Source organism: Pan paniscus, chromosome 10 (assembly GCF_029289425.2).
Source record: "Pan paniscus chromosome 10, NHGRI_mPanPan1-v2.0_pri, whole genome shotgun sequence".
Taxonomy (NCBI): domain Eukaryota; kingdom Metazoa; phylum Chordata; class Mammalia; order Primates; family Hominidae; genus Pan; species Pan paniscus.
In genome coordinates this window covers 8,766,595-8,786,264 of record NC_073259.2, presented here as the reverse complement: position 1 = coordinate 8,786,264, position 19,670 = coordinate 8,766,595, and the positions used below count along the sequence as shown (strand labels likewise).

Below are 19,670 nucleotides of genomic sequence, written 5' to 3'. Positions count from 1 at the left end.
AGCCTGTCTTTGATTGTAAGTCATCAGGAGGCAAGCCCAGGAATATCTGTGTGATGGGCTTCCTATAGAGCGGCTGACACAGGAGACTTTAAAAATGTGACAAAGGGGATGACATTGATCAGGATAATACAATGACCCCGTGGCCCAAATTTGGGATGAGCCTTCTCTTTTGATGTATCTCACAGCCCCTCCTCTCTCCTGGACACATTCTACCCATGCTTCAGCTGCCGCCCCACCTACTCTAGGAGGCCCTCCCTGATGAGTCATTCAAAGCAATGGCCCCTCCCACAAATCCTCACACCGCACTGCTCACTGCCTTGGCTGCTGCTCGCAGTCATTTCACATGTGTGCTCGTTTCTATCTGACAACCAGGTGCTCCCTAAGGGCAGGGCCACATCTGTATGACATTGCTCAAATGTGCCCTACAGTACTAGGAACCCAGAGGGTGCCCAGTGATGACAGGATCTGAGCCTGCAGAGCTTTTCATGAACTTGCAGAATGAGCTATGTCCCTGTACGTCACTACCCACCATCTCCCTCCTGCTGAACCTGGAGAAGAGTCATGAGCCTGCTACCAAAAATACCCCACCGCCTGGACTCTCGGATGATTCCCCTACAAAGGCTGGGAAGCACAGACCCAGGCTTACTCGTCTCTTCTCTACCCCCGCCTCCATTTTTTCCAGTCCCCAGAAAGCCGCAGTCTCTCAGCAAATTCCACGGGCTGGGTGAGACTCAGATCCAGCCAACAGCATGCCGGGCGTTCTTTACATATCATCTTATCTACTGGAGGAAGCATCCTGGTGGCAGCGAAGGGCACGGGCCTCAGAGGCAGGCAGCTGAAGTGAACAGACTCTGCAACCTACCAGCTGTGCAGCCCAGGGCAAGTTACCTAACCTCTCTGAGCTCCAGCTGCCTCATCTGTAAAAGGGCATAACACCTTCCTCTCAGGTTTGCTGTGGAAATCATGCCTGTAAAGTGTTTACCAAGTGTTTGTCACTCCCAGAAAGTACTAGATAAATGGTAATTAACATTAAATTATTGCACCATTCCCTCAAGGTAGAGATTATTGTCTTCTCTCCACCAGTGAGGAAGATGACGCTCAGAGACATTAAGCAACTGGCTCAGAGTCACAGAGCTGCTGCTCAGGAGGCAGAGCAGGGGGTTCAAACCAAGGCCTTCTGACTTCAGGTGCACTGTTCTTCTCCAAACACCACAGGCTTGCAGGGGACGCTAAAGGAACAGAAACAACAGCAGAGCCTGCCCCTAGCCCTGGGGAAGTTTGCAGCCTCAAGTCACAGGGACAGAGCTGTGGAACCCTGAATCAGGATCCCTCATGCCGCCCCAGCGGCAGCAGGTCCAGGGGAATCCTGGAACATGAGCCATGGCTTCAGCAAGTCCTCATTTGAGAAGATTGGCTGGACTCCCCCAAATTAAGTGCTGTTGCAGGCAAGCTAGGCCAAAGCCCCCAGAGCTAATCATATTGGCACCTGCTGTCCCCCCACACAGGCAAACTGGGAAGGTGCCACTGACTGGAGTCAGCCCTCAGCCCTCACACAGTCCAGCTCACAGGGAAAGCACCAAACTGGCTGCAGGACAAGCCCAGTTCACAGAGGCACCGCCTTCCCCATCTGAAATAACCAGCCATCATCAGAGGGTGGGAGACAGGATGCAGTTGACACCTTCCAAATTCAAACCTACTCAGTGAGGGAATCACACACGCATTCGTCACACAGTCTTGTTGATCCATGTAGCCCCTGGTGACATTAGACAAGGACTCAAGGGAAGTGGGAACTTTCACAAACATGATCTCCTCTGATCTTCTCAACCACCCTGGGGCATATGTACTTTTGCCCCATTTTACAGATAAGGAAGCTGAGAAGACATTGGGCAGCTTTTCCAATGTCACCCAAAAAGTAAGGAAAATGCTAGCGTGCGAACCCCAAGGCTCCAGGCTTCCGGCCAGGCTTCCTGCCACTACAGCACGCTGTTGGTCTGTGCTCTCGTTCACTCATTGCCGCTTCACTCCACTCATTCCTTCATTCACTTACATATATATTTTTTTTTCTTTTTTTTTTTTGAGACGGAGTCTCGCTCTGTCGCACAGGCTGGAGTGCAGTGGCGCAAGCTCTGCTCACTGCAAGCTCCGTCTCCAGGGCTCACGTCATTCTCCTGCCTCAGCCTCCCGAGTAGCTGGGACTACAGGCGCCCACCACCATGCCCGGCTAATTTTTTTTTTTGTATTTTTTTAGTAGAGATGGGGTTTCACCGTGTTAGCCAGGATGGTCTCGATCTCCTGACCTCGTAATCCGCCCACCTTGGCCTCCCAAAGTGCTGGGATGACAGGCGTAAGCCACCACGCCCGGCCTCACTTACCTATATTTTTTTCCTAAACGGCGACAACTCAGGACCCTCTGGGTTGTTTACTACTGCCTTCTGCTGCCTGAGAAAACCTGGGATACTGAGATGATATTTTTCTTCTTTCCTGTAGAGTTGCTAGGATTCAGCCCTTCTCCAAGCCCTGCCATCAGCAGCTGATCCTGGAATGAGTGCTGAGAGCAGCACAGACCACTCCACGCTTCCACTCTGACTGCAGGCCTGGCCTAGGATGTGCCCCTCACTGCACAGTGCACTTAAAAGCCTTTTTCAAAACAGGTGTCTCAGCCTCCCAGAAATACAGCTCTTGGGATGTTACTTTTGGAGGTAAGGAATGGGAAAGATGATAAAGTAGCCTGTCACCCAGTTTGCAGGCAGGTCAATCAATGCTTGCATTTAATGAGTACCTACTACTATGTCAGTGCTGCAGGGTGGGCAGAGCAGAGGGAGGGGGTCATGAAAGAGTAAGAAACAAAGGCCCTGCCCTCAAGGCCATAGTCTCAACTACAACATAGCTGTTAAGTGCACCTGAGAAATTCAGAGGAAGGTAAGATGCCTGCATGTGGGGACAAAAAGATTTCATTCAGACCATGGAATTTCAACTAGACAATCAAAGGATGGCCAGGATTTAAATCTGGGATGGTGTAGAAGAAAACTGCCCAAACCACCTTCTCAACAGCATGGCCAATGTGAAAGTCTGCCTTGATTCTTCCTTCCCCGATCTTGGCTAAATATTTCATCTTTTTTATAGGCACTTGGCAGAGGTTCCAGGATGGGAAAGCAGGGCAGTAAATTAGATCTTCGAGGACGTCTCAGCCCTACACACCCACGTTTACACAAGCTCCATTCATCCCCGCTCTGTGTAAAGTAACTCTGCTATTCTCTGCAGCCTGTGGGGGCTCCGAGATGGGAGTGCTGGAAGGAACCTGGCTCTTGCTACTCAGCTTGGGAAATATTCCCTGCAGAGACCTGGCTGCTACTCAGGCTAGGACAGACACACCTCTATAGCCCACAACCCCTGCCAACAGGACTGCTCTTTTCTTTGAGATCTGATGCATTTCTCAAAAGAGGAAAACTCCTTGCCCCGTGATGCAGCAATTTCACCAGTGTATGCCATAGAGGAACTATTATTCATGTGCATGAAAGAAATGTACACAAAGATGCTCACAGCAGCTTTGCTCGTGACAGCAAAAAACTGGTAACAATGAACACGCAATGAAATATTAAAAAGCAGGGAAAATGAATGAACTACAAGTACAAACGATACATGGATGAATCTTAGAAACACAATATTTAGTAGAAGCAATGCAAGCTACAGAAAGCTACATGTAGCACAATACCATTTTACACAGCTCAGAAGCACATGCAACTATAGAATGCATCGTTTAGGGAAACATCTGAGGGGCAACATTACATAAAAAGGCAAAAGGCTGATAAAAATGCCCTCAGGAGAAGGGTGCCCTCTGCCAGGGGATGGGACAGGGATGGAGCAGGGCTAGAGGTGATGTGTTGTGACAATCCACATTCAGCTAGGTGGTGGATTCCACAGTGTTTCTTAAACTTTGTAACTTACATGTATTCTTTTGTATTTATCAAACACTACTTAATAGTTTTAAATGCTTTTAACCTTACTAATTTACATAATCCTGGAAGCTTGAGAATTCAAGCTTTGGTAGCTTCAAGCTGAAGCTACCAAAAGAGACAGAAAGGAATGAGACGACAGGTGGCCCTGGAGAGAAAAAATCGGCTTGACCTAGCCAGCAAAGTCTCAAGTTCTCTGTCCCCATTCCTGGGTGGCTTTCCTCCCCACACCTGTGATCAGCAAAGGCACCTGAAAAGCCTGAGAAGGAATAGAGAGTATGTAGACAGAGGTGACAAGACTGGACAGGTGGGACAGCTGTCCTCCTGTGAGAAGGCCAGACCCCAAGTAGGGAAAGGAAAATCTTTCTGTGTGGCTCTGAAAAATAGATCCAGGCCCAGCAAGAAAACTTCCTATGGCTAAAACTTCCCCAAATGGAGTGAGCAGCCTCTGGAGGCAGGGAACGTAAACCTGCAGGTGCCCACTGAGAGTGGCTGGAGCTGCGCTTCCTGTGTCTGAGGAACGGGAGAGCCAGGGCTGCGCCAGACCCATGCACCAAATCCCGCTCCAAGGACAGGGAGGGCTGGATGCGCCAGCATCACTGGGGGACCTTGTTAAACAAACAGCCCAGTCTCCACTCCTGACCAACAAACTCAGTCGCTAGAGGTAGGAACTGCAAGTCTATAGTTCTGCAACCTTCCCAGGTGATTCCGATGCAAAGCTGGCCTCAAAACCACCCGATTTAATGTCCTCTAAGTTTTCTTTTAGTTCAAGGTTCCATGGACCAATTGCAGGGAGCAGAAGGCAGGAGACGGAAAGCATCAGGGCAGGGGATGGGCTTTTGGTCCTCAGTTACCCTGATGATCCCACCCAAATCCTTCTTGCTGTGTCCACATCCCTCCCTCTGACTCCTCCTTCTTATCTCTTAGTGGGGTAAAAAATTAAACTGGTTTCATATCCTCTGGTTATTGGAAGCATTCTTAAAAATAAGCATATCTCACTGTGGGGAAAAAAAACATAACAGAAGCCAGCGATCAAGAGAGGAGATATTTTTAAGAGAAAACTACACACATTTCTCAGGATTTACCATATAGGAGGAACGGGTACTTGGTTGTAACGGCACCTTGGTAGCTGGGAATTCTATGCCCACTTAAATTCCAAAGTTTGCCATCCTCAGGCCCACAAGAATCATACCAAAAAGAAAAATCCAGGACTGCAGTTCCTAACCAGACAGAAGGGACCTCTGGAAGAGGCCCGTGGTGAAGGCCCTACAGACTCTTAATCCCTCCAAGGGCACAAATAACCGTACTGCTGCAATCAGGATAAGCAGGGTACTTCCAGGGAGAGGGGAGACGCTGCCCTGGCCTGAGACAGCCCCACTGAGAGCCAGGCCCAGGCACAGGGAGCTCAGAGCATCAGGGGCAAGGTGGCCAGCTCTGCTGGCTGGGCATGCACGCGACAGCGGGTGAAAAGGCAGAGGTGGGAGGAATCCTGGAGGCCAGACAGCCCCCAAAGTGAAAGGCCCTGCCCAGAGCCAACAAGTAACCCGAGCCGGGAGATCATCTGAAGGCGCCGCCCGCCCACAACCTGGAGCGAACCCCATCCAGGCTCCAAAGCGAACATCTGTTGCCCTGGCATGGGGGCTGGCCAATTCCATGTGAATTTCCACCCACCCCGCCCCTGCTGGCTCAGTCCTCTGCCCCTTGAGGTTGACCTCTTTAGGGTGGGCTGGCATGGGGCATGGGATGGTCAGGCTGGGATGGCTGGATCTGACTAGCTCCTTCTCAGTCTCTGCCGACGGCATCTCTCCGTAGTGACGCGGGGCTGATGCCAGGACTGTCCGGGCTAGGGCCCGGTCCAGCCTGGAGTGCTGTCTTCGCTGACTCCCCATCTCAGAGCATGTTTGATGTCTTCAGTGGTAACAGCAGGACCAGAATTTTCTGCCTAGAGGTATCCTAGGGCTCAAGTGAACTGATAGGAATTCTGAGGCCCCAAAAGCGGCAGTGCCTGGCCCAAGGTCACAGAGTTAGGGAACTTGGGACTGCCCCGCTTCCCTTCATTCTCCCCTGCCTCTCTCATTTCTGCACCTGCTGTTCTGTTGCTTTCTGCGGCGATAAGAGACTCCACAGGGTAGAAAGAAAGAATGTATGGCATTCTCTGGCGAGAAATTAAAATTATTTTTAAAAAACCACAATCCTTACACACCCAGGCAAGCACTCTCTCGACTAAGCACCGTTCCCAATTAAAGGCATCCTTCACTTCCCAGGCAGAAGGTTTATGTAGGTCACGCTGGGCCCTTTATAGCATACACCCCCGCCCCCAGCTCCCAACCCTATCTCCGCACCTCCAGGCAGGAAGGTACGCGCTGAGATCCTACTGAATGGGGGCCTCCAGATGGGGGTCAAGGAGGCCCCAGGGAGTCCTGCAGGGGTCTCCAGGGGGGCCGAGGACAGGTGAGCCTTCCAACAACTTGATATCTCCTCGGGGGAACTGAGGATCGGAGCAGGGGCTGCATGTGGATGAGAACGGGGGTGTGCTGCAGATGGAAGGAGATAACTGAGGGCAGCTGGTGGGACAGGCCGGCATGGACTCTTACCCCTCAGTTCCCAGAGCAGTGTGGGGAAAACCCCTGGGTATGAGGCAGGGTCTCCAGGGGCTGAGGAAACCTTGCCACCCCCACTTGAGAAGACCACACCCCGAAGTGCTGAAGAGCGCTCCGTGGGCACCCACGCTTGCAGAAGCAAATGACTTACTGTTTCCTAGGGACGTTCAGTTCCAGGACTTGAAAGAAAAGTTCCTATGGGCGCCACCCTACAATAGAAAACACTACCTTCTTGGTGGTGGGGTGAAGGCAGGCGGGGAAAAAGGAGACGGTGAGATGCAGGCAGGGGAGTCAGGCTCACAAGGGAGGGGGAAGCCTGGCTGTGAGACTATGCCTCAGGAAGACCTGTCTTTTCATCCACTCTTCCAGCTGAACACCAGGAAGTCCTGGAAACTAAACTTGGGTCCTGCTGACCTTCAAAAGCATTCATCCTCCTGGACAATGTGTGATGCCTATAACCGGCACCGGCCTTCCAAGCATCTCCACCCAGAGTCCCCACAGGCTCTGGGCAATCCTGGGGAGAGACCAGTGATGGGGACGCCTCCATAGAGTGATGCAGGACACAACCAGCTGGTAGGTTTTCTGCTTCGTGGAGAGAAGTCCCAGACAGATGATGGGAGGAGAGGGAAGGAAGGGGGAATAAACAAAGAAAAAGAAAAGTATCTACACACTGCTCCGTTGTGCTCTTGTCTCTTGATGGGGACCAAGCCCTGGATTCTCTCCAACCCAGGGCTTAAGAGGCAAATGTATCCAGCCCAGGGGAGCCAGGTCGGACTCTGGCTTCCCACACAGCAGCAGGGTCCCTGACATGTCTATGCAACGGAAGCTGGTGCAACCATGCCTGCCTGCCAGAGAGAAGGCTGCTGGGCAGAGAGATGGCTGGAAGGGGCTTCATTTGCATTCAGCCCCAGCTGTGCCTGGCAGGTGTGATGAACCGCTGCAGGCCTGCTTCCTCTCACTCTGAGTTCAGCAAAACCCAGCAGGAAGATGGCACACAGCCCTATCTTTGAGGCATCCTCTACCCCCAGCCAGCCCTGAATCTAGGGCCTTCAGTTTGGCCACAGCCCTCAAATACACAGATAGGTCCTGGTGAAAGCTACTTGCCAGCAAGCCCCAGACAGGGATGCTGCAGAAGGCGGTCAGGCCAGAGGCAAGGGGAAAGCCTCTGATCCTGGGAGGACAAGGGAGAGAGAATACATGGGATTTGCTGGGAGCAAGATAATTAGGAAGCCACACAAGAGTGAAATGAGGACAGATGGAAGGAAAGAAGGCAGAGCGAGGGCCACACACCCAGTGCAGGTTCACAGTCAAAGGCAACTCGAAGGCCAGGCCACGAGACCACTGAGGCTGAGACCCAAGACAGGGATTCATCTTCTTGATTCTATTTGCTGCCCCTTGCTAGGAGGCTGGTACAGATTTGTGGCCCCCACAACTCTCTGGGCCCGAAATGGGACCAACTCCTGTCCCCTGTGCCCACAGTAGCTGGGGATGCTCTGTGCCATGGGTTGAATGGTGGCTCCAAAGATAACTTCATGTCCTAATCCCTGGAACCTGTGAATGTGACCTTATTTGGAAGAGGGTCTTTGCAGATGTGATTATATGAAGGATCTTGAAATAAGGAGGTCATCCTGGATGACCTGGGAGGGCTAAATGCCAACAGGAACGTCCTTATGAGAGAGAGGCAAAGGGAGGTATACAGAGGAGGAGGAGATGAGGGATTGCAGTGATGCAGCCACAAGCCAAGGAATGCTGGCAGCCTCCAGAAGCTGGGAGAGGCAAGGAAGGATTCTTCCCTAGAGCCTTCGAAGGGAGCATGGCCCTGCAACACTTCAATTTCAGACATCTGGCCTCCAGAATGGTGACATAGTAGACTTCTGTTGTTTTCAGCCACCAAGTTTATGGTAATTTGTTACAGCAGTCCCAGAAAACCGACACACCCTGGAAGGGAGCTGTGCCAAGATTCCTCCCAGCAACATCAACTGTACCAACATCAACTCATGCTGGGACTGAAAGGAGAGTGGGGCGCTGCTCTGCAGCCAGGCAGCACAGGGCTCAGCACTAAAGCTAGGAGCACTCACTTCTAGGCCTGCCTGCCAATAGTGGGGCCTTTTTCATCCACCCTATGGGGTGGGGAGGGCATGAGCAAAGCCTCAGAAACAACTGCCTAAGCGAGTCCTGGATCTTCCCCCTAGTGCTTGTGTGACTGGTCCCCCAACACCTCTGAGATTTAGTATCCTCATGCGTGAAATGGGGACTCAAAAGCAGGATGTGAGGAGAGCTTATTTATTTCTTTTTTAAGAGAGAGGGTCTGGCTCTGTTGTCCAGGCTGGAGCGCAGTGGTGCAATCACAGCTTACTGCAGCCTCGATCTCCCAGGCTCAAGTGATCCTCCAGCCTCAGCCTCCCAAGTAGCTGAGATTACAGGTGCATGCCACAGGTGCATGCCACCACATTTGGCTAATTTTTCTATATTTTTTTGTAGAGTTGAGGTCTTGTGATGTTGCCCAGGCTGGTCTCAAACTCCTAGCCTCAAGCAGTCCTCCCGTCTCGGCCTTCCAAAGTGATGGGATTACAGACGTGAGCCTCCACATCAGGCCAAGGATTTTTTAAATACAGACAAAGCATTTAGCATAGTGCCTGGTACATAGTAATTGCTCAATGAATTTTAGCTGCCTTTCTTATTTCCTTGAAAAGGACCACAAGGACCAAATGAGAGATGTATATGAAGGCGTTTTCTGAGCCAGAAAGCACCCCATGAACACCAGTCATTGTTAGATCGTTATTATAACCTCGGCAGAAGTCAAACCTGTACCACCCAGCCCACCCGAGCAGGACCAGCCCTCCCTGGGGCCTGCCAACCGGCTTCCTCCTGTCTTCAAGCCTCCCATGGACACCAAGCCCCAGCTGCAAGTGAGCACACCTAAGTCCCCTGCCTCACATGCAGAGGACGTGGCCCGACTGGAAGAGCCAGAGGCCAGTGGAGATGGAGTGTGAGTCCGTGTGAGAAGGGGAGGCTGGGGCCGGGCCTGGCACGCAAGCCTGCCTGTCACACAAACACCAAACACTCCCTCATGACCCATTTTCCTGTCCACAGGTACCTGCGGCTTCCTGGTGCTGCCAGGAAGCATTAACTTGCCACTCTCCAAGCACTCAATGCAAATTTCACCCTCCATGGGGAGTCTCCCCACTAAAAACAGCTTTGTCCCTTCAGGCGTCTGACCTTAGTGTCTCAGAGGGCCCAGGAAGCACAGGCCATGATGGGCTGCCCTAGAGCTGTCAGAAGCCAGCCCTTGTCAGAGGGTTAAAGCTGCTCTCCAAAGCCTGCCCCCAGCAGGGCAAAATGGCCCAGGCTGCGCAGCCCTGGGGGACACATTCAGCCCAGGACACATGTACAGCCGATGACTTCTGATGCTGCTCTGGGGCTCTTAGTCTCCCTGTGTTCAATGAAACTGCTGTTGGCTTCAGCTCTTGCATTTAATTTTTTACCACTAAACAATCATTTGGATTTGCCCACTGTGGTGTTTACTGCCAGCATACAGAGGGCCAGATACAACATAGTACAGAGTGCAGTGTAGGTACGGGCAGAGGCCCAGGGACGAGGATTCAGTTCCAGCCTCAGCCACCCAGACATGCAGGTAAGTGTCAGGTCTCCCTCTTGCACTCAGTATCTCACTAACCAATGGGAGGATAACCTGGCCTCTCTCTACCATCAAGGATACTGTTGGAAACCCTTCGGGCTTCTTGGGAAGGATTCAGACCACATATTAGGAGAAGCCAGGCACAGTGGTGTATGCCTGTTGTCCCAGCTGCTTGGCAGGCTAAGGCAGGAGGACTGCTTGAGCCCAGGAGTTCGAAGAGGAAAAAAAATATATATATATATATACATATATATATATATATATGTATATATATACATACATACACACACACACACACACACATATATATATATATAATTTTTTTAAGAGATGGGGTCTTGTTATGTTGCCTAGGCTGGCCTCAAACTCCTGGGCTCAAGCAATCCTTCTGCCTCAGCCATATATACACACCCTCAAATCCAAGCACACTTACAGAGGCTTAGGACCCTCCATCCCTAAGAAATCAGCAGTCAGCATTTTACCCAGAAGGAGGGAAAAAAGATTACATGGCCCCTTAAGAATGCTCACGGCCAGAGGATTCAGGAGTAAGCCCTCCTAAGGCTGCTTGGATGTGAATCTGACCTTTCAAGAGCGGATCATTCCCTAATACCCAGGCTCGTCCCCTTGAACTTGTGAACAAATTGAGAATACTCCTTTCCAAGCACAAAGACCAAGAATGGCAGGTTATCTTCTCCGGTCTTTAAAGGAGTTTCTCCCGCTATGTGCAACTAGAGGATAAAAAACGTCTGCCTTCCTAACTCTACCAGCCCCTCACGACCGTCCTCCCCTCACCCCATCACACCCCATCTCCTCCCTCTGCACTCAGCCAGAGCAACCCTGTCCCCTCCTTTCCCCCAGTCTCCCCTCTAATGTCACCTCTCCCTATAGACTTCGGCAGGAGAGACAGCAGAACCACAACTCTGACCCCTCTCCCTGAGTCAGGCTCAGAGTATCAACAGGCCCTGTGTGGTTTACTGGGACTTCAGAAGGAAAGAAAAAACGGTCCCCAGCTGGCTCCCAGCTTGGCCCAGCAGGTAGAATGCGTGCACAGGGACTGTCCCTCTGGTCCTTCTGGCATGGCTTTGTTCTTCCAGCTGAGGATGAACCTGTCCACCTCTCTAGGGAGTCCACCTCTCTCAGCCTGGTGGCCCACGGGTAAAGATGGGCCCTAGTCACAAGACCCTCTGATATGCGAAACCTATTTGAAAAAAAAAAATCCCTTCTGCTTCCCCAGGCTTAAGGCAATTACTCGGCCCCTGGCTTCCTGTTATTGTGGAGGGCGGGGGGCTGTCTGCCCACTTTCTTAAGCTCCGGAACCAAGCATGAGTCAGGCACTGTGCAGGGGTACATTGCTCATCTTCCCACGAGGATGCAACAACGGTCCCCCATCCCACAGGCATCAGGCTTGGTTGGCAGCTGCCTGAACACTGCCCCCAGACCAGCGCTTCTGCACGTGCGTGACTCCTGTTCTGCCCAGAAGCGGTCACTCCCCACCGTGAGTGTGACAACCTTCCCTCCAAGCGCCTTCAGTCTCTGCAGGCCTCACTTTCAAGAAAGGTAGAGAAAATGCTGTGACCGCCACCGCACAGGACAGGCTGTCCTGTGCGTGCACATGTGAGAGGCAGTCCTCCAGGCCCCCTGGGCAGGCTGGGGAGTGGCAGGTGCTAAGGGTACAGAGACAGCAGGAGAAAAAGCCAGGCCTCGCCTGAAATCATTCACCTCTGTGCGCTGTGGGTCAGATGAAAGCCTTCCCACGGTCCCCCAACTGGAGGCTGGGGGCCCCTCCTGGGTGCCCTTACGGCTTCCTGTGTTTACCTCCAACCCAGCTCAGACCACAGGGTGTGAGGATGATTCTTTGTCTCTGTTCCACTGTCAAAGAGAATGGCAGCTCTTTGACCGCATGGGCTATGGGATCCTGTGCCCCGCAAAGGTGCCCACCACCAGCTGCACACATAGTGGAGTGGCTGGATGAACCTCTGAATGAATTCTGAAGCTCTGGCTGCCCCATCAGGATGAGCCATGGGAGCGTGGCCGCCCTGTAACCCTGACCACAGCTCTGTTCCCTGCAGCAGCCTCCCACAAGCCCCTCAAGAGGGCCGATCTCACACAAATCTGCTTTTACCAGACAGGAAGAGCACTGCTGAAGCGAAGCTGACAGAACCGGGAAATCTGTCAGGGGGCCCGTGCTGACGTCAAACCAGACCCGACAGCTGTCATTACCCCCGCCCATCACGCGGCCACCCTGGCGCAGTACGTTCATCTGGGTATGAGCAGACGCTAGGCCTCATCGGAGATCCCAGGCTGCTCGGCATCAACCACGCGGATCCTGCCCCTCTGGGCACAGCTTCCCCAGATACACAGTCCAGGGGTCACTTCTCCCAGCTGGGCTGCCCCAGCATGGAAAACAACCCTGAACGGGAGCCAGGCCTGGGTCCTGATTCCGCCTCTGCCCCCAGCTCACTGGCATTTCCCAGCCAAGCTCCTTTCCTTCTGTAGGTTCTTCCTAGCTTCCTCGTGTGTGAAAAAGGGAGGGCCAGACTCGCTGCATTCTGCTCTCCCCTCTCTGATGCTCCACAGATCTCCAAGGGCTCTTACTCCACTTCACCAGCCCGTGAGGGCGCCTAGCACGGTGTCCAGCAGAGCAGCACCACCCTCGGTCATCCACAGCCTCCCGGTCCCATCTGTAAGTGCACAAGGGTCCCAAGGGAAACCAGATGCTGCCTGACACCTACTACACAGAGAGATGGAAGGGCCACCTACCCATGTCTCAGCTAACAAAAGAAGAAGTAGGCTACGTCTGAGGCGGTAAGGATTCTGACTTGATGGAAGGAGGAACTTCCTGCTTATCAATTCAGAAAAACAAAATTTTTTTTTACTAGGATGAGTCCTACCTAAAGAAGCACAAATCCATCTGAAGAGCAAGAAATGGACTAGGAAGCAGCTTCAACCTTGGCTGCACAGGAGACCCTGCTGGGGAGCTTTCCCGTGTCCAGATGCCCAGGACACTCCTCAGACCAATGACACAGAATTTCAGGAGATGGAACCCAGCATCCCTATTCTGTTGTAAATCTCTCACGTGACTCCAGCATGCAGACAGAGAAGACTGGATGCCATCCCGACGCCTGGCCACCCCGTCAGCCCCTAGGCTGATCGCTCTCCTAACAAGCTGCCGCCGCCACAGCTGAATTCATGTCCCTGTGTTAGAAAACACTTGTAGTCCTGGTCTCTCGCTCAGTACTTGAACCAGCTCCATAAGGAGTGTTCCCCTTCCCATTTTATAGGTGAGGAAATGCAGGGACTGCTGGAGAGGCAGGTGCAGACTGATGATCTGGCCTCAGACTCACTTTTTTACTCTAAAACAAGGTAGACACACAGACAAACCAAAGCACAGACACGCACACGTGCAGTACTGCAGGACGGTCTCGGGGCTGTTACTCCATGCCCAACGCATCCTTGCAGCAAACTGCATAGAAAACATGCCACAAAAGCCAGGGAGGGTTGGAACAGACTCTGGAACAAACGAGGTCCCTGTCTCACATCTCCACGGGGCTTCAACATGACAGTCCCCAGCCCCATTCCCGTCAAATCCATTCGTGACGATCTCTGCCCAGGGCTGGCCATGCTGGAGGAGGCCTTGGCGGTGAGCTGTCTTCAAATTAGCCGGGTAAGGGGCACAGAATTTCACTGTAATTGGACATGTTTGTTCCAAGGATGACGACTACAGCACATTTCTCATGTTAATGTCGTCCAGCTACCCATGTACTGCAATTACTCTGCATCGATTTTAAAGCCGACCTAGCACAATAGCGGCTTCTAATTTGTAAGCAAAACCGCAGTGGCATAAATCAAACTGATAGAGGCGACGGCACTGACGCATGCTAATGGGGAGTTAATAGACAGGGGAGGACAGCTCAGGCACTCGGCTCCTGCAGGTCCCTCATCTGCCCGGTGGGCTGGCACAGTCCGCCCACACCCCACCCCTCTGCCTTAGCCTGATAGGCACTTTCCAGTGATGGCTCCCCGGGTCTGGATGGCCAAAGCTGTGACTTAGGGCCCCCTCGGGATCTCCGCCATAGGACAAACCTGCAGTGAGGATCAGGGTCAGCTGGTCTTTCATCCCAGCGTGGGACCTGGGGGGTGGTTTAAGGAGAGGGCTATTAGTCATGGTAGAACAAGGACCTGAAGAAGCCAGCATGGGTGAACCTCAGTCTCTGGTCCTCATTACCAGTTAATATTTCTTGAGGACCACTGCAGAAAGGGCCCTGCATCAGGTATGCTCTTGGCAGGAATGTGGGCTGCAGACCCAGGACACAAAATGAGCCATCCATCACACAGGCTTCCCCACACAATCTGATCAGCGTCACCTCTGGGCAGCATCCAGAGAGGCAGCCGGGTTTAAGGAACAGAGATGAGGCTGAGAGCCAAGACCCCTGTAAATCCAACCAGATGCAGTGCCATGGGGTGCCAGGGGTGGCCCATTAGCCTGGCAGACAGAAGGTCTTACGCCTGGAGACGTGTGCTGATAAATGCCCAGGAAGCACTTGCTGCTCATCCCTCTGCTACCACCACCGTCCAACCTGGACGAGGTTTCCGAGCCTGCCAGCATCTGCTTCCTGACTCTGAAAGTACAAGTTATGGACCCAAGACCAACCAGGCCTCATCTGTGATGGAGCCAGGGCCCTGTGTATAGGAAATGGGGATCCCCTCCACATGCCCCCCTCTTCCCAGGGCAGCTGTGGCCACGTCCCCCACTTCTGCATGCCAGCAGGACCAAGCCCTGTGCCTTGAGCATAGTAAAAGTTCAATAAATGCTTATTGGAAGAATTTTCAGGAAAAGACAGTTAGAGAACCCTGTGTGGGTCTAAGGAGATACATTCATAACAGAGCAGCTAAGGCAGCTGGCCGCTTTCTTTCCAATACACTCTCGTCCCGTGTTCCTTAAACAACATGTTTTACAACATCGAAAGGAAAGCTGTAATTAGATGCTCAGGTATCTTTAAAACTTCTCTTTAGGCTGGGCACGGTGGCGTATACCTATCATCCTAGCACTTTGGAAGGCCAAGGCAGGAGGATTACTTGAGACCAGCCTAAGCAACACAGGGAGACCCTATCTCTACAAAAAATTTAAAAATTCACTGGGCGTGGTGGTACATGCCTGTAGTCCCAGCTACTTAGGAGACTGAGGCAGGAGTATCACTTGAGCCCAGGAGTTCAAGGTTGCAATGAGTTGTGATTATGCCACTGGATTCCAGCCTGGGTGACAGAGTGAGACCCTATCTCAAAAAAATTTTTTAGGCTGAGCACGGTGGCTCACACCTATAATCCCAGCACTTTAGGAGGCCAAGGCAGGTGGATCACCTGAGGTCAGGAGTTCAAGACCAGCCTGGTCAACATGGTGAAACTCTGTCTCTACTAAAAATACAAAAATTAGACGGGCTTGGTGGCATGCACCTGTAATCCCAGCTGCTTGGGAGGCTGAGGCAGGAGAATCACTTGAACCTGGGGGGCAGAGATTGCAATAAGCCAAATTCACGCCATTGCACTCCAGCCTGGGCGACAAGAATGAGACTTCATCTAAAAAAAAAAAAAAAGAGAAAAATATTTTAAATAAAAAATAACTTATCTTCAATGGAAAATAAACTGTTGTAATATGTTGCACAGTCTAGCCATGACAAGGCAAAGACTGTTTCATCCTTGCTTTTGTCTTTCCCAGTATAAGCAGATATTTGAATGAATAAATGAATAAGGGAAGGGACCAGTAAAGGATGGGTGCAAAACCTAGAGTGTGGTCCCAACAAGAGGACTGCCCTAACAACGCCTGCAGTCAGGACAGCCTGGAAAGTCTTGGCCACCTGCTGAGGGTGGCGACCCAGTATCCCGGTCCCTGTGGCTTCTCTCCCCTCCTCCCCGTACCAACAGCCAGCAGGCTTGCAAAAGTTCAGCCTGATGCTGAGTCTCCAGGACTCTCCAGTCACCAAGCCATAAAAGCAGACTTGAAATATCTCTCTGCATCTTTGGAAAAGAGCAACGGATGAAGGATGGCCCCAGAGTCAGGAACCACCTCACAGAGAAAGGCCAATGTGTTCCTCATCCAAGGTCTAAGATAGGAAGGGCCCTGTCCTCTGAACGGAAGAACCCAGAAATGACAGCCCTCCTTGGGCCTGCCTTCCCACCGAGAGCCCTCTGTGCTGGGCGGTGTGGTGCGCTCTTCCCCGGCAGCACAGGAAACAGGTCTCACATTATTTTGAGACAGCCCCGGCCCAGCACACCAGTAACATCCCCCACAGGCCAGGGCAGCAGGACTAAGCCTCCGGACTTGGGTCCTCCAGTGGGTCCCAGGAAAACATATCAACATCGGATTCCTCTGCAGATCTCTCCTATGCCTCCACCTCCCAGCCAATGGCCCAGGTGCAGCAGAATCGACGAAGCTTCACCTCTGCCTGCTCCAAAGAAGCATCTCGGCCAATATTTGTGAGCTATGCTGTGCCGCAGACTATGCAGGCACCGCTGGAGAGTCAGGAAGGTGACGGTCAGCCTCTGGGGTGCCCACCCATGCACCCTAGACCCACGCCTAACCCTGAGGGTGCTTTACTCCCAGTGAGACACCTCGGTCTGTTACCAGCCTGGGACAGTAAAGGGCAAAATAGTGGTTAAGAGCACGGAAGTCTTTGGAATCAGTCAGACATAAGGTAGCACAGGTTCAGAGCCTGGGCCACGGCGCAGCACGGTGTCAGCTTCAGAAATGGTAGCTGTTACAGGTAACTACTAATAAGGCCTCTTTGAAGAAACTTCCTAGATTCATTCCTTTTTTTTTTTTTTTTTTTTTTTGAGACAGAGTTTCGCTCTTGTCACCCAGGCTGGAGTGCAATGGCGTGATCTCGGCTCACTGCAACTTCCGCCTCCCGGGTTCAAGCAATTCTCCTGCCTTAGCCTTCCAAGCAGCTGGGACTACAAGCATGCGCCACTACTTTTTGTATTTTTAGTAGAGACAGGGTTTCACCACGTTGGCCAGGCTAGTCTCGAACTCCTGACCTCAGGTGATCCGCCTGCCGCGGCCTTCCAAAGTGCTGGGATTACAGGCGTGAGCCACAGCACCCAGTCTCATTCCTTTTTTTTTTTTTTTTTTTTTAATAGTTTAAGTTCTGGGACGCATGTGCAGAATGTGCAGGTTTGTTACATTGGTATACATGTGCCATGGTGGTTTGCTACACCCATCATCTGCATTAGGTATTTCTCCTAATGTTATCCCTCCCCTAGCTCCTCACCCCCCGACAGGCCCCAGAGTGTGTGATGTTCCCCTCCCTATCATTCCCTTAAGTCATCCCTTCCACCTTCCCTCCATTTTTCTCTACTCATCTATATTCTCAAATCCCAGAGAAAGATGTACAAACAAATCTTTATAGTCTTCAAAGGATCTCCATTTGGGAGAGCTGCCTGTCTGGCTGACTCTTGGCTCCTGAGGCAGGAGGTGAAGGCGCCCTCCCTCCATCCTCACAGAAGGTCCGCCTTGGACAGGTGCCCGACCCACACCGGGAGATGGGGGTCGGTACTGCGGCTGAGCAAACACAGCTCCCGCAGGAGGTGCCACTCAACAGAGATAGGATAATGATGGTGACAAACTAAGGCAATGGCCACCCTTCCTTGAGTGTTGTGCTAGGACAGTCCCTGTGCATCCCACTCAACAACCGCACAGGGCAGGTTGCATGTCACTGTCATTGTTCACAAAAAGGAACAAAACTGAGTCTAGAGAGGTCGAACATTCTTGCTAGATCACACAGGCAACAGTGACTGACACCCAAGGCTGTCCAACTCCGAGCTTACACACACAGCCCCCATCACAGCCACTACACCGTCCGGCCTCCCCCGGCCGCCCACGGGTGGGAAGGGCCACCTGTAAGCCCTTGTCTCTGGCACATCGCTCTGTATTTGGGGCCTTCACTTCACAACAACTCAGACACAACAGAAAACAGACATCCAGCAAGAGTGGCTGGCTGGCTGCCTGAGTGGCCCTGACAGCTGACATGTCCACCATGGTTTTCTGCGACCTCTGACCTCTCTTTGGGGGGCTCCAGCTATATTCCAGAGGATGGATTGCCGGGGGGTAAAGGAAAAAGAGAAATATCAGGTTGTTTTTTTTAATGACCCAGATTCCAGCCAGATGCATTTGTTATTGGCAGCAGAGAGCCAGCGGGGCTAAGAACACAGGCAGCTGGTGATGTCTTAATCACTGCAGAGAGGAAGGGAGGTGGCCCGAGGCACCCAGCCAAGCGGGCTCAGCCCCCAGTGCTAGAGTAGCTAGCCTTCCCGGTGCCTTCTCCTTCCTTTTCCCTTTGCGTTTTTCCTCTCCTCCTCCCCATTCCCAGGTCCTACTTTTATCTTTTACTCCCTCTCTGCCAAGGCCCTCAGGAAGGCAGCCAGGCCTGCTCCTACCGCCATCACCCCCGGCCCACCCAGGCTTGCCTGAGAAGGCCAGGTGAGAAGTCCTGGCCATCATAGCCCCAACCAGATCCCTAGGTAGTCTGGCCACTGCAGGCCCCAAAGGTCTCCTCCTGGCAGTCCTTTTGAGAGCTCAGTAAGAGGTTTCAAATCTAGTTTAAACATGCAGTCTCAAGGGAGCATCCTAAAAGCAGAGAACACGCCTCCTTCTCTTTCCTCCCTGACCTCAGCTGTGATCTCAAAGCACTCGGAGTTGTGAGCTCACTCCCCATCTGTCCTTTGCTCCCTGCCCCCGAGGAAGTTGGGGTTGGTGGGAGACACAGAACACCTCATTCTGCTGAAGAGAAAGCCAAAACAAAGCCTAGAGAAAACCAGGGCCCACAGAAAAAATGGGGGCTGAGCACAGGACGCAGGCATGCACACCCAAAATCTGTACACATCCTATATTGTCCTGCCAAGGAGCATGGCTATGCCACCCCAGAGGGTATCATTATCCCATGCAAAACTCAGCCGGCCCCAACACACCCACCACACACCACACAATGACCTGAAACCTCTTCATACAGTGTTTCAGTTGCTCCTTGAACCCATCTAGAAAGTAGTCTTATCATCAACCCATTTTATAGATGAGAAGGTCAAGGTTCTAAAAGTTAAGCACCTTGCTCTGTACTGTACACACAGGAAGTGGTGACACCGAGAAGCAAGCTCAGCCATCCCTAGAGCGCGTGCTGTCTTCCCCATATTACGTCACACTTTCCAGACCAGGCTAGAGAAGGCCTGGAAGCAGGGAAGGGACAGATGATCAGATGCTGGGGTGAAGGGGTGAAGGGGTGAAGGGATGCAGGCAGCAGACAGCTGAAGCCAGGGGAGTTGAGTCCCTGCGGGTTCTGGTCATCTTCTCCCCCTCCCAAAGGGAAAAGTCTCTGAATTCCCTGGGGAAAGTGAAAGGGAGTAATATGGTCTGGGGTGACTCAACTTCCTCCTCTCCAAGAACAAGCCCAAACAGGGCCCTCACCGCTGCCTCAATGACACGGGGCCTCTGGA

The 19,670-nt window shown here is 52.3% G+C and overlaps 1 protein-coding gene and 1 long non-coding RNA gene across 5 annotated transcripts in view; one reads left to right on the top strand and one right to left on the bottom strand.

Moving 5' to 3' along the window:
• TSPAN9 (tetraspanin 9) overlaps positions 1–19,670 on the bottom strand; it is a 231,747-nt gene that overhangs the window by 54,337 nt on the left and 157,740 nt on the right. The gene's annotated exons all lie outside the window — the stretch shown is intronic.
• Positions 6,283–7,212, top strand: LOC134728511 (uncharacterized). The gene is made up of 2 exons (XR_010108980.1): positions 6,283–6,404; positions 6,923–7,212. It is a non-coding gene; the product is annotated as an uncharacterized LOC134728511 (long non-coding RNA).